Source organism: Poecilia reticulata, chromosome 22 (genome assembly GCF_904066995.2).
Source record: "Poecilia reticulata chromosome 22, P_reticulata-male-v2, whole genome shotgun sequence".
Lineage (NCBI taxonomy): Eukaryota > Metazoa > Chordata > Actinopteri > Cyprinodontiformes > Poeciliidae > Poecilia > Poecilia reticulata.
Window position 1 is genome coordinate 1,832,380 of NC_088851.1, and position 14,477 is coordinate 1,846,856.

Consider the following 14,477-nt stretch of genomic DNA (forward strand, 5'->3'; position numbering starts at 1 on the left):
TCTGATGACATCACAACTTGTGTCTGGTGCTGACTCAGAGACCCAGACTCCAACAAACAGGTTCTGCTGGGTTGTTCATCAGGGCTGATCATTTAGTCAAAGATGATTACTTTATTCTGTTTATTTTTTCCTACATTTATTTAAGCTTTAACATGAGGTGCAGTGTAAAGGCAGTACAGTAGTTACATAGTTAACATTGTACCATTAACATAGAAACATAATTGGGCTAGAACACACCCAATTAAACACACATATACATCTAGATGAGATACATGAAATGGATCAAATCAGAATAAACAAACTGCGTTAGCGGACAAAAACAGATGCATCAAAAAATAAATGAAATAAAAAGGAGCACAGTCCTAAATATATGTAAATATTTTTTCCTCAACCCATACAAACACACAAAGACAAGAAAAAATAAATAAATAAAAATTCAGCTGCCAAGCTTTGTCTACTTTCATCAGGAATCCTTCACCTAAGTGGAAAACCTGGAGTGGCTGACCGGTGGGGAGTCGAAGCTGTTTCTGATTCACTATCCCAGATAGTGATCACTATCTGACCGCATGTGGGAGCATGAGGTCAGATAGTTCAGTAAATCAAAGTGATTGAGGGATCCTTTACAAGAAGAAGATGGAGACAAAATTATTTACTTAGTTTTTATGGAGTAGCACACTGTACGACAGTTTATCTCACTACATATGCAACAGGTGAACAATTTTTCTGTGTGATGAACATTTTATATTTAGTTAAACTTTTTTAACAGGCGAAACATGAAGAATTTCTTATTTACAACAGCAGCCTGAACGTGCTACATGTGCCCTTTATGTATACAGTTCTTCACACACTTGCTGTTATTGCGGCATTTTTGGATAGTAACGCCACTTCACCCTGATGTCTCCCTATAGCAACACACTGCTACACATCCTGTAGCCTTTAGATGAATCCCTTCTCCAACACGACTCAGTCAAATCAATGGCCCATCTTCAGGTGCCTGAGCGCTAAATGACTGCTGAGGAGGAAATTTGGTTCAGGCGTGTTGGAGAAGGAACATTACATGGTTAAAGACAGTCCCTCTCCAGGCCTGGACTTAGCTCAGTGCACCAGTCTTGACTGTCTGATGCTTTTTCAAAGTTTACTATTATTTAGCCTCCAATATGTGGTAGGATCATGCAAGATAAGCACCTCTTCTTGATTTATCATCAAGAAGTATCCTCTTTGAATTCTCACCCATACTACAGAATTGGAGTTACACAACTAACAAAAAGATCTCTCATTGGCTGACCATTTAATCCAGAGCTCTCATTGGCTGACCATTTAATCCAGAGCTCTCATTGGCTGACCATTTGGTGCAGAGGAATCCCAGCACTCACACTAGGAACCTGATGATAAAACCTATTTCTGCTTTTTTATTTATTTATTTATTTTGCATGTTATACTTTTATCAAACGTCTCTATCCAAAGTATTTGACTGGTTGTTGCAAGTTACTGCTGCTGAGGTAAGGCATCATTAAATACTCTGACAATGTCCCATGGATGTCATGCAGATTTTTGATGTTTTAGTCACTTGATAACAAAGTCAGGCTTGGAGGTTTGATTATTTCTCAAACAAGTATTCATGTGTCAAGCCCCCAATCATCAGACCGTTTTTTTAAAGTCTCTCAAAGACGTTTCTATTTTCCCATAATCACCTGGGTTTTCTGCCCTCCTGCCCTCCAGCTGCACCAACAGAAGACACATTTAAACTGCTAAGGAGAAGAACAACAACCAAAAACTGAAGAAGATTCATTATACACACACTTCTGGAAATATTACAGAACAATAATTGATGTTTACTTTATGACAAAGTGGTCAGAATCAGAAACAGGTAAGTGCTGCTGATGACACAAAGAGCAGCATCTGAATGATGATGAGGATGATGAGGTGGAGGAAGAGCCAAACGAGTTGCAGTAATATGACACTGAATGCTAACTCCTTCCCTGACTCTTTACTGCAAATCATTTTGTTAGGTGAGCTAAACATATTGAAAACATTCTGTTAGTTTTTGGAGGAAAATGATCAATGCATACATGCGTAAAATTGATGCAGAAAAAGAAAATAAATTGCTCATGTTTTGATACGACTTTACTGACATATTCTATGTTTTACTCTACATAATTTTGATTTGGCTATTTTTGTTTTAGTTTCTTGCCTCTCCTTTATTAGGGCCTTAATTTCATTCTATTATGCCCAATGAATTACAAATACAATTTTGATGATTAATTTGATCAAGATTTTATGTTGCTGCTTTACAAACAACTTACACATAAGTTTAAAAACAATGCATTATTAAATAATAACGCATTGTTTGCATTTGTTTGGGACCCCTGTATCTTATTTAATCAAATTTAAATTGACTTTTTTTTTATCCCAAAAGGAAATTAAATGTTGTAACTCATATTATCCAAGACTCTGGGCAGTAAGCTCTCCTGTAGCAGTTTGTTTCACAGTGGTATTGAAGAAACCTCTGACTGAAGACTACATGTTGTTGCATGACCATCTCAAGACAATGATGCAGTGGGCTGTCTGTCATTTTCTTGATTTAATGAAGATTTTTTTCTTTGCTTCATCAACTCCAGAGGTTCCACAGCCATGGTTCTAGTTCTGAACAGAACCAGAACCAGAACAGAACAGAACCATATCAGGAGCAGCACTGAACCAGCATTTTTCTTTTTAACTCCACGGTTCTGATTCTGCTGCTCTGATCATTTTATGATCTGGTTTTTCTCTTGAGTTTTCTCATTTCATACCTAAACAAAAAGCATCTGGATACAAAGGAAAACAGTCAACAAGTTATAGATGAAGTTTTGGATAGTTTTAAAACACGGTTATGTTTTAAAATAATATCTTATTCTTTGAAATTCTTGTTTAGTAAATTATTCAAAGAGCCAATCAAATACCTAAAATAAGAATATGGTATAACTACAAACCTACCAAGTTATGTCTGACTCCCTAAACTAAATGAATGCCATCAACGTTTCTTCACATTTGGTCTCTCACATAAAATCTTAATGAAATACATAAAATTGTGTGACAATAGCATATAAAGTTGAAAAGGTATAAATAGTTTTGCAAATCACTACATAGCAATCTGACCAGGAGACATTCTGCCTTGAGTTTCCATGTTCTCTCTGTGCATGTTTGGGTTCTGTCCAGAAACTGCAGCTTCATGACACACTGCAAAATCAGGACTTTCTAAAATGCTCTTTGGACTTTCCTGTGTGATGGATTGAGGGTCAAGAGATGATAATGTCTAAAGAACAATTATCATCAAGACTAAAACATCTACATGCACCTGTTGCCTCCATGTTACCTTCTTTACACATGTGACATAGGAAACTGAGAATGCTAAACACAGGAGTGATACAGCAGAGCTGGGAAAAGCACAGTATTTGCAGCAGCGCTCACAATGTTTACATACAATTTTCTCACACTTGTAGTTTTGTAGATTATTCTTAGGTATAGACTGCTGTGACTGAGCGTCACCATGACAACCACAGATCACTGATGACAAGACGCAAATAATTTATTTAATTTCTTTCAGAATTGGAGATCAACACTACAACATCCCAAAATCCCAGTGATGGTCGATCTGAATGTTTTCATCTTCTCATTGAGCAGGCTGCATAATGTGTTTTACATCATCATAAAGCAGGGTCTGACACTTTTCCCTTCCGTTCAGAAAGAATCAGAGCATGCCTGTCAGAGGATTAAAAAAATAGCAGTTAGAAGCAACAAAACACTCCACATTAAAGCAAATTGCTTCTCGCGCTTGTTGATAGTTTCTCCTTGTTGCGTCCCTCTCGGTTGGAGCTGTGATGCTGATTGTTGCTGAAGGGGCCTTCAGATGACTGATAAGCATTGATGAATGAAAATGGAAATGCTTTTTAGTGTTTTGCCTTCAAAGGGAAATCAAATACTGTGGAAGGAAAAGCGAGAGCAGAGGAGGGAGAATATTTGCCTTTTTGCAATTAACGAGATATGTTCTTTTTTTGTGGTCAGAAAATGGAAATGGCTTTTAAGGTCGTAAAGGTCGAGCGCATCGAAGCATGGTGGCTCGGCAATTACTCTTCAGGCAGTGGCCTGATTTGAGGAGGACGGGGGAGGAAGGCCTGGCGGCGTACTGACGGTCAAATTAACGAGATGACCGGCTCCCTGTCCAAAAGATCACATATGATTACCGTACATAAAACAGACAGGGTGCTTAAATTATCTCTTCTCTGACTGCTAAGTCAAAGAAAGGGGTAAAAATGCAGATGGACTGATTAGTTAAAGGCTTTAAATGTCAAAACTTTTATTGTCCAGAACTTGTATGAATCCACATCATCTCTGTGTAACGGACAGTAGGAAGGTCATCTTAGCTTTACACTAATACTCAGCCATCTTACCCATCAGGAAGGCATCATAGATAGTATTTTTTTGTGTTATAAATCTTTCTAGCTATTTAGTGGAAAGATTATGGTCTGATCAATATTTTGCAACATACAAATGTGCTAAATTGGAATCTCATAAATTTTCCCCTTTGGCCAAATAATCAGGCAATTCTCTTATTTATCTGTTGATATTCAGCTTTACTGTTCTTTTAACCCAACTGAATATTTAAATATGTCTTCCTCAATATCAAACAATGGCTGTGTGACAACCCAGACTATTTCCCCAGGAGATGAACATTAAATCTTGGTGTACTGGACTGGGCTCTTCGCTGGTAATATCTTTGTTTCTGTTATGTTCTTTGAAAATGCTTTTTTCAGCTGAGAAATATTTCACAATTTTCACTGCAGAGTCATTTGGGTCACGAATGATAATTCATGCTTTTATTTAATCTTGTCTTGACTGAAATAGCTAGAGCTATTTCATGTTTTTGAATAAGACAGTTTTGTTAGAATCGCAGACGGGCAGGGATGGGATCCAGGATCCTGGTTCCTACCTGCTGTCTCCCAGCCTGATGACCTGATGACCCGGCTGGCAGGTTCTGCTACGTAAACCTGCGCTTGGTGGCTCTGTACCGGCTAATGGACTTTGACTATTTCCTGGTTTTTCAATAACCAGGCCTTTAATTCCAGCATCCTCATATCCAAAGATACAATATTTATTATACTTTCCATTACAACCATAGGAGGCAGAGGACTAATTAAACATCTGACAGAAAACAGGAGAAAGGAGGATATTCAGACAGCAATAGAAAAACAGCTGGAGAGACAGAGAAGGTAGCTGTAGAAGCACAGAAATAATGCTAAGCTAGGAGCTCTTACCACAGCACAGATGTTTTAGAATAAGTAAGAAAGAATAATTGAGAAATGTCATAATAATGAGAAATCAAATCAATCAAGTCTTAACCTCACAGAACAGTTGGACCACAGACAGGACACAGATGGAGATGCACTAGATTCTCCAGTGGTTTCCTGCTAAAGGTGACAAGACACCAACCCTCAAGCCTCAGATTTAAAGATATAAAGGGAACTAAATATGAATACATAAGCAACATACCAAGCTTTTCAGATTTTTATTGGAAAGAATTTTGAAAACCACTTCAGTTATTTTTTATTTTACAGTTATACACTTCTTTGCCTGTCACATGAATCCCCATCCATCCACTGCCTATACCAGTGCAGGCTAATTTGTCTTCTTATTAGAAACTTCATTGTCCCCATGGTCTTGCAGCACAGGCACTTGTTACAGGACATGACACAGACAGCAATGGACAATATCAGGAACATTTTTCCTGCCCACACTGGGTTTGACCTGATCTTCTATATTTACAAAAACTCAATTAAAATTTTAAAACCCAGGAACCCATCTTGAGGAATAATTTTCTTATTCTGTCCCTTGATTGTGGAAGAGCCATTCTGGAGATATAAGAGCAGCTGAGACCATCACTGTTTTTAACCATCAGTGCCTTTTGCTGATTTTTAGTGGTAAAACAACTTATTTTATTAGTTTTAAAGCTATGACATGCATTTACTTATGTTGCATTTTTAGTTTGGCTAAATATTTGTCATTATATAATTCTATATCTATATATAATAAATAAATGTAAATATATTATATAATTAATGATGCAGTGCAAAACTAAGTTTTTGTTCAATGCACTTACATTATTATTATTATTATTATTATTATTATTATTATTATTATTATTATTATTATTATTAATTTATGATTACAGTTTAGTGTTGAGTATTGCTTCTTTTTGTCTCATTGTTATCTTTGCACAAAGTTAGATTTCTATGTTTATATTGTCTCCTGTTTTGGTCTTTTATAAACAGTTTTATTGCCTTTGCTTTGCATGAAAAGTGCTCCAGTTATTAACTGACCAATTGAATATGTTATCAGAAGACTGTTCCAAATTGTTAATAGGAACCTGAACATAAAATTTAAAAGAAACATACAAAGAATACAATGAAATGTTTTCAGCTATTTTCAGTGAGAAATATTCAGAAGTTGAATCTTACAAGCATATTCATCTGGAAACATAAAAGTTGGACGTTATTAAGGTGATAATTAGTGGAATTGCAAATGTTTCAAAAACAATCAAAAGTTTATGATGAATGACCTTCATGTAACATCACATCACAGCTTCAATAAGTCCTGCTGATTGTTACAATGATAGTTTTATTACCATATGTATATGAAGGAGTGCATTCCTTAAATGGATTCATCGTTTTAGCCTGATTGCATTTTCACATCAGTCGTCAAAATACATTTAAAAAACTATTTGATATTCGATGGAGAGAGGCCAAGAGCCAGTCTGAATGGCAGAATAAATAAAAGCAGTGATGATGCCAGCATCAACCGAAGACCCCGATCAATCATTAGCATATAACGAAGTGTGCTGGTGGGAGTTAGGTAAAAGAAGCAATAAACCTAATGTCAGTGATGTCTATTATCAATCATTTGCATGTGGAGGTGAGCAGATGAGCATGCGTAGGAGTGAAAAGTTTATGTGTGCAACGCTTCAAAATGCTCCATCTGTAATTCTTCCTAGCAGATAATTCATCATCTGTGCTGTGGCGTCGGGGGCGTCTGCAGGAGTTTAGGACTAATATTTCAGCTCCCATTACAGTTGCAAAGCAGAAAGCTGAGTCTCTGGTTAAACCTTTGGCCTGACCCGAGAAAAAGCAGCCTGACCCCATCCATCAATGTTCCAAGGGTGAGAAAATTAGGAGGGTAACAAAATTAGTTAGATTACAGAGAAGAGAAATTTAACTGTGATTTTCAGCTGGAAATGAAGGGCAAGAGAGAGATGACTGCATCTCTCTGGATACCGAAGCTACGTGTATTTCTTTTCCAACATTTTGGTGGGAAACAGTTAATGAAAACACCAGCTTATTGGGGTACATACCAGAATTATTAGGGGTTTTCACACCTAATAGTCTGGTAGACTTGGCTTAGTTGGAGGTGAACATTTGTTTCATTTTCAGTTGGTGGTGTGCTTTCACACTGCACTGTCCAAAAACTAAACCCTTTGAGCAACCTGTTTACCCCTTTGCCCGTGGTGGCACCTCACCAAGAACTCCTGAAGGAAACAACGCAAAAAACCTTTGAAAAAGACACTGAGTGTAATTTCCTTCCTCTCAAAATGTAAACAAAAATTGAATGATGTCAGATTTTAGCTGTTGTAGGATTTGCCCTTTATCCAGAAAAGGTCAAACTAAGAGGGTTAGTTTGACCCTCTTGGTTTGAAGCGGGTCGGTCTAACCCTCTTCAATAATAAACCCAGTATGAACATTAGATGAGGCAGAGACCACATAGACACCTGCACTGCAGCTCACTTCCTGCTTTTGGACCGGTCTCTGGTCCGCTTGGCATTCACATACACATTCAAACTGCACCAGAGTTCACTTTTTTGCTCCACATCAGCGTTCGATTCACATCTCCCCAAACAAACCAGACGACTGAGGCAAATGGTAAACAGGGTTGGTGTGTAGATTCACAGATCCAGTCATTCCCTGGAACTGTTAAGAAATCTTCCATGATGTGAATCCAAATCCCTGAAGAATGGGAAGTATGTATTTAAATCTGGAGGAAATGTAATTATATCAAACACAATACATCTCTAAATTTCTGAATAATGTTACTACACCAGACAGAACTAAGGCAAATCTTAAGAAAAATGGGGTCCAACTAAATAAAAGTGGTGTGCCCAATGGAGTGGATGGTTGGTGTGTAGGCTGACTGTCCCTGCTATATTTGACCAGTTCACAGTTCACAAATAAAGAAAGAACTGAATAAACCCTGCATGTATTGTAAACACCCCAAATTCAAACTCAATAATAGTTCATATTCAAACTCTACACTTAAACCATTGGCAGTTATTTGGTTATGTAAAGACACATCACATCAAACAGTCTCTAATCAGGCTTGATTCTTTAACAGAACCCAGCCTGTCTACCCCTAAATCTATTTGTATAACAGTTAATTCATTTTGTAGCACACAAACATATATAAACACAAGCTAAGAAAGAAAATATAAACCAAGGCTCGCTAACAGTGATTTTCATTAGCAGTTGCTGGTTAGAGCTGCAAACCAATTTAACTGCAGGCTGGCAGAGAAGCGAGCAATGTGTTTTTATTTCTACTCAATCAGCTCGATTGGATCTTTTTATTAGTCCAATACTTTGTGTCAGGAGAGAAAAGAAGAACTGTAGGTTATTAGAGTTTCTCAAAGCATAGTTAGGGGCTGTTGCAGGGCTGTTGGTGGGGTTGTTGTCAGTTCAGAGGAATATGAAATGTTAAACATCTATTTTGTGTGGCTACATAAAAATAATGCTGGGCATTTGACATCATGTGCTGTAAATGTGAGAATGCAAATTAAAGTTGAAAGTATGGTATTTAAGTAGAAGCATGCAATGGTGAGTTCCTCATCTCAAACAAAATAACAAAATAACCTGGGTGGTACAAAATAACCTGTCATGCGCCCTTGAGCATCAATCACTGTTTGAAAACAAGGCCGATCCTCAGGCCATTAAGGTTGTCAGATACAGACTTTAGAGGCTCTACATGACTTTCACAAAGCTTATCCAAAAGGTCTTCTATGGGACTCAGGTCTGGAGAAAGTGCAGACCATTTTATACAATGTTCTCAGCCTCCAACAGTCGTTCCCTAATGATGCAACCTCAATGAGCTGAAGTATGTGAAGATAAAGTTAGTCCTGGGTTGTTCATCTAAATTTGTGTACTATCTAACCTTGTAACATTGGGCCAGTTATCATACTGATATAGATATGCTAAAAATGACTAACAGTGGCTGATACCAATGGCAAAGCTGATATATTGTAGATCCTTAATCTAATGAAAATCACAGTGAATAATACCCCCAAACACATTTTGGCTTGTTCAGGTTTCTGCTCTAAATGACCTCTTTTTCCACCAGACAGTGGAAAAAGAGGTTGGGCTGCTAAACTAGTGCTAGTCCTTGCTTAGCAGCAGTTCCTGTCCTGTGTTTTCATTTATGCAAGTTCAGGCTCTGGCCCAAAAAACCAACACAGAGCTGGGACAGAGATGAGCTAAAGGAAGGTTCATCAGATGCAGCAGAATGTTTTCTAATCCAAAGTTGTTTTTCTGATCTTTCAAAATTAAACAAGCAAAAAAAAAAAAAAACACATAGAGAAGGCCAAGAAAACTCATCAGACTGCAGACGTTCAAAGCAAACAGATGAGCTTTTGATGAATTACACAGTGATAAAGAGAGTTTTATTTTTAGCTTCTTCATCGGATCCATCAGTCCCAAAACCTTAAGCAGCATAAAGGTAAGAAAATGTAACAAGCCAGTTCTGTCATGTCAGGGCTTTGTGGAGTCAGACTTTCTAAATTTTCACAACAGCACCAGGTTTCAACAGATGCAACCCCTGAGGTCATAATCCCACAGTCTCAGTGTCCACTCCAATGCTATTTCTACTGTCTTTTCTAGATTAAAATCCTGCACAGGTTTCTGTTCATTACTTTCAAATTTATTCAGCCGGTTGTATAAAAAGGTATTTTAGCTGTTCCCTCTAATTAAACATAATGCACGACAACAAACAATGAATTTCCAATTCATCTACTTGAAATCAGGACTGGTATCCCTCCAACCTTCCCACTTATCACACCAGCTCAGTATTTGTGTCAGGACCAATATTTGACAGCTTGTCAAGAATTAGTTCAGTCGGAGATAGGTTATCACATCTGTCAGAGGTCAACATTGACAGTAGTATCTCTTTGATAGTGCATGCTTGATCCGCATATCAAATAAGAAGAGCTGTTTTCTAGAAAATAGAATCATTTGTTTTCTCCATCTTAATTGTAAACCAAGTGTGATGGCCCGAGCAGTTAACGAACAGCCAGGCACCGGTTTTAAGTCAAAAATAATAATTTTTTTATTTAACCCGAGCAAAACTTGGGTAAATAATAGAAAAAATGACAAAGATTGGGCCCATAAAAGAGGTCAAAGTAACAGACATCAACTCATAATAACTCAAACAAACAGACCTAACACACACAGACAAAATGGGAAACTTAAATACTGGCTGATCAGGCCACATACAAAACACCAAGGGGAAAATACACAAAAACCTAACTGAAACTAACATAGAAAAATCCCCTTTCCCCCCTCTGGATGATGACTAGTGGTATGAACCAATTTGCAGTCTCAGCTGGCTTGCTCCACCCCCTCTCCACCTCTCTGCTCTCCTAAAGGATTGGAGCAGCCAGCACTAAGGAAATTCAAAAGAAACAAAGGTTAAATCTAGCAAAACACGACAATGTAGACTAAAATGTGCGCACTTATTCCCGAATACTATGCAATTTGTTGCCTTCTAAACAAAACCAGTTATTCTGTAAATTGAATCCTAGACTTAAAGAAACCCAAATATAAGTGAGGTGAACCCATTTGTAGTGAGAGTGAGTGTGAACCCATTTGTAGTGAGAGTGAGTGTGAACCCATTTGTAGTGAGAGTGAGTGTGAACCCATTTGTAGTGAGAGTGAGTGTGAACCCATTTGTAGTGAGAGTGAGTGTGAACCCATTTGTAGTGAGAGTGAGTGTGAACCCATTTGTAGTGAGAGTGAGTGTGAACCCATTTGTAGTGAGAGTGAGTGTGAACCCATTTGTAGTGAGAGTGAGTGTGAACCCATTTGTAGTGAGAGTGAGTGTGAACCCATTTGTAGTGAGAGTGAGTGTGAACCCATTTGTAGTGAGAGTGAGTGTGAACCCGTTGCGTGTGGTGAAAGTGAATGTTACCACATTTGTGTGGCTGTAACTGCAGCCATCACACCAAGACATCCTGGGCAGATTCATCTCGTATGATTCCTGGTGGTTTTGTTTGTCATGTGATCCGGTATGTATGTGGTATCATTAGGAATTGAACTAGTCAGTTTTAGGTCAGTTTTAGGTCAGTCTGTTTAAACTGACTGACCTAAAACCATCTTTAAATGTTTGTTGTCTGAAAGCAGGCAAGCAGCTAATTTCTTTAAAAAATTGCAACTATCTAGACATGGAAGACTGAATACATGGGCAGGTATGATAACCATTGATTTAGCAATGCGCTGTTAACTCTGTTCCCAGCAGAAGAGGAGTTGTTTCAGGAGGGTTCTTTAAAACCCCCAGATCAGAACAAAACTGCAATTTTTGACCCACAACCTGGGAGAGTGTCATAGTGGAGGCAGCATGCTCACTTCTCCAGCTGCAGAGAGAAGACATGCAACATGTCTAGGAGCTTTGGATCCAAAATAGAATTAATCTTTTTTTTTTCATATCAGTTGGTTTCTTCAGAAGTCTGCAGAAAGAACCTTATGATTACAGGTCCTACGTCAGAGCTGGAAGCAACTTATCCAGCTGCAAAAAATACAAAGAAATTGAACAAAATAGTCCACAAAAAGTTATGTGTGACACAGGAAATGAGTTTGAACACACATACACAAATATCAATACTTTGTGGAAAGCCTTTTTGGAAATGTCAGCTTCATAATGTCTCTTAAATAGAGAAACTAGATGCCTGCACTGCTCAGGTGTGAAAGTGACACATTTGTTCATATAAATTGTCTTAAAACATTGATGCAGCCTGAGGTCCTTTTATTGAATCTTCAATTATTTCAATACATTTTCAATTTGATGTGTGTCAGGTGACTGAGGAGGTCATTCTATAATGTGTCTACTTACAGAAATTCAAACAATATTTATAAAATAACAATAGAACAGTCTCCTGTCTGAACTGGAGGCTGGACATTTGGAAACAGTGAGTATCCTGTCTTAGCTTGCATGGAGGTTGAAACCATGAATCCAATTTTGTTCATTTACATTGAATTATGAATTGAATTTTAAATTTTTATCACCGTGGTGTGGCCAGATCACTAACTGCACCATCAGTGATTTGGAAACCAGGTTCCACATTACTGCAGGACTAGTTGATGAGTTCTCTGCTGTTTTAAAGTTGGGCAGATTAGGATATAGGCCCCTCTGTGTGCCAAACAGTATGAAGAAGGAAGAAATATACCAGAGGTCTCACCTCCAAGGAAAAATGAGATAAGCCACCTGAACATGACATATGCTACCACATTTGTTGTTAACCAGTCCTCTCTTGGTCTCCTAAACGCATTAAACAACATACAACTATAAGACATTTTGGAGAAGTGTGATTTATTTTATGTAGATTTTGTATGTTCCCTGTGAATGTGTGGAGAGAGCTTTCAGAAGCAAAACCTTGTGGTGGGATGGTGTTCCACCCTCCCCCACTCTGTGCACCGGGTACCGTTGATTGGTGGGCGGGGCGAATGGCTTTATAGTTGGGCAGACCACTGCGAAGTGAGTGTGTCTTTGTCTCTCCCACTGTTGCTACGGTCGGCGGCTACATGTCGGCTTGTGGGTTTGGTCGACTCGTCTGCGATCGTAAGTGGCAGTTTTGCTATCCGTGGCTGGGATCATGGTTGGTTTTTGGGTGCTACACCTGTTGTGCGTTTCTGCAGTGTTGCTGTGATGGCGTTGCCGGCTGCAGCTGGGGGTTGCTGTGGCGTGCGGCTTCCGTCTGGTCCTCACCTGCTGACCCGCTCCCTCCCGGGTTAGGCTGTTTCCACCCCTGGGTAAGCTACCTGCTATTTAGCTTTTGATTTCTTTTATCTGGATCCACCGTTAAAGGGTTTTCTGTTTCAGGCACCTGATTGTGTTTGGAGCTGCAGCACTTTGGACGCTCTGCTGTCTTGTCTTCCCGTTGTTCGGGCCGCTCTCAACTGAACCCGTTGCGGATTGGGCAGGCTGTGCGGTCAGGGCATTACTCCTCTGGCCCCATCGAAGGGCATTTGGAACTGAATGACAACAATTTGTTCCGCTGTTTGAAGTATTTTCTTTTGCAGATTTGTTATTGAAGTATTAATTTTTTAGTTTTTACTCATTTCTTTTTGCGTTGTATGGTTTCCTTTTGTTTGACTCATTTCTTTTGCATTGCATGTTTTGTTTTATTTCTTTTGGAATAATTGATCTTGTCTGTCCTTCTCCTTTTGTTGCAGGGACCTGAGTAGTGGGCCTGAAGCCTCGTTTTTAAAAAGAAATGTTATAAAGAATTGTTTAATAAAATATTGTGCACTGCTTAATCTGTTTGGGTGCATCTTGTCACTTTAAAGATCTCCACCTGCTGGTCACAACCTGAAACTATTTGAGGTCCACTATAAATCATGACGGGCTGTGCAGTCCTGCCATGTTGTCCATTGAAAGTCAGTGGGCCAGAAACCTAAACTGTGAAGATGTGATCAATAAGGCGGCTCAGTACTGGTGAGTCAGGCAGAGCAAGATGGCTCCCTCAGTGCATATTGTTCTGAACAGTGTTCAAACAGTATATTGATAATGGGGTGTAGAAATGGAGTATTTATTTGGAACACCTGTTATGGCTTAGCATCAGTGATGTATCTATTTAGGACAGGAAGTAAATATGGAACTAATGAAACATTTTTATCTCGTTTGATATTCTAAGAAATAACGTAGACCTGACTATTAAAACATTGCCTGCTTCAGCCGGGGACTGGCCCTTGTTGACCCCATCCCAATTTTCTTCCTGCTTCCAATAAGAGTCCAGAGAGGAATCTGCCCACTTCTAACTCCTTTATCAGAATTAACTTTAACAATACTGTCACCACATAAATGTTTCTTCTTTTCAGTTAATCTCTTGGCACTTGTGAGAAGTAATTATGTCAAACATTTTAAAAATATACCCACTAGGGTAACGGCAACAACTAAAAGACAATGATAGTTTTCTTAAGAAAACTGACTGGAGTGAAGAGACGGAGAGAAAGGGGAGGAGACAGGTGGAGAGAGACTGCCTCTGAATATGACTATTGGTGAGTCCGATCACACATGTAGCTCAGTGAGCGCAGCGAGGATAGATGAGCGTCTTCATCTGCTGGGATCACATTAGAGCGAAAAGACCTTCTGTCTCGCATAACAGAGGCCAGGCAGCACACACCACCTATTTCCTTAAC